This window comes from Haematobia irritans, chromosome 4 (assembly GCF_050003625.1).
Source record: "Haematobia irritans isolate KBUSLIRL chromosome 4, ASM5000362v1, whole genome shotgun sequence".
In the NCBI taxonomy this organism is placed as follows: domain Eukaryota; kingdom Metazoa; phylum Arthropoda; class Insecta; order Diptera; family Muscidae; genus Haematobia; species Haematobia irritans.
The window spans coordinates 78,033,775-78,034,948 of record NC_134400.1 but is presented as its reverse complement, the minus strand read 5'-3'; the positions used below and the strand labels follow the sequence as shown (position 1 = coordinate 78,034,948).

The 1,174-nt window shown below is 33.6% G+C and overlaps 1 long non-coding RNA gene across 1 annotated transcript; it reads left to right on the top strand.

Annotated features, from left to right (window-relative positions):
- The first annotated feature begins 297 nt into the window (after window positions 1-297).
- Window positions 298-755, top strand: LOC142237191 (uncharacterized). Its single transcript, XR_012722383.1, has 2 exons — window positions 298-440; window positions 513-755. It is a non-coding gene; the product is annotated as an uncharacterized LOC142237191 (long non-coding RNA).
- The last annotated feature ends 419 nt before the right edge of the window (window positions 756-1,174 follow it).

Below are 1,174 nucleotides of genomic sequence, written 5' to 3'. Positions count from 1 at the left end.
TCCAATTCAGCACCATAGAGTAATCTGTTAAATAATCGATAGATTATATTGGGCATTACCAATTGAGCATGAAATCGATAAGAAAGACGCTGTCTCTCTCACAGAAAATAAATGAGAGAGAAATTCAAAAATATAATCCAGGGACCATTTAATTTTGGTATCTAAAGGTAATGTACAAAATAGTGTCTCTAGCAAAACTAAACAAAAACACACACTTAAGTGTGTGATCGGAATAGAGTTTCGGTGGCTACGCGTAATGCATAAAAAGATATGATATAATCGTAAGGTGAAGTTTGGTTTACTGAACAAAAATAATCAAAATCCCGCTAGAAGACGTCACAAAAATTCCACTTCTCATAACTTGTTTAGTTGTTGTCTGGGTTGCAAATGGTTTGGTCGGACACGGAGTTCTCATAGGGTAATCAAAACGAAAGAAAAATGTAAGTAAAAAATTAGTAATAATTCTATTATATAGCACCTATATTTATTTCATATTTATATTCAAATTTCAGGTGCAGTTTCTTTACTTTCTAGCAGGATTGGACCTCCATAACAACACATACGCCTAACAATGCAGCGACAAAAGAAGTGCCAATTTGAAAGTAAATGCGTCTTACCACGAATATTAAAATAATTCCTTGTTGTTTGTATAGTCATAACTTAACTATTTTACTTATAAACTAAATAACATATTTAGTTAAAGTCCAAATATAAATTTGGCTTAATAAAAAACTATAAAAATCATTCTAGCAAAATTAGTGCTTATTTAGCTAGCATTTTTTCACTATCCTTTTCAGTGGGTAGAGACGTGTGTACAAATTATGTGTGAATTTTCAGCTACCAAATTGGTGGTTATCGATAATGCAGAGAATAGTATATTGGTTATATTCAGCGACATGTTCTCGTTAAACTCTCCGCTAAAACACATGGGGTGTAATGCGGAGCGTAAGTAGGGGTGTTTACAAATTAGTAGCTATATAGTTAGGTATTCGCTGCTTCCCAGAACAAGCGGGATATGTCTATAGATAACAAATAAGAGCGCAGGTTGTTGAGTAAACGTTTCCCGCTTGTTCGGCAAATAGCTATTGCCACTTTTTGCCTGCTTATATAAATAGTCAACGGGTAGGTGGGTACATTGGTATATAATTCAATACTCAGAATATATAATAGACCC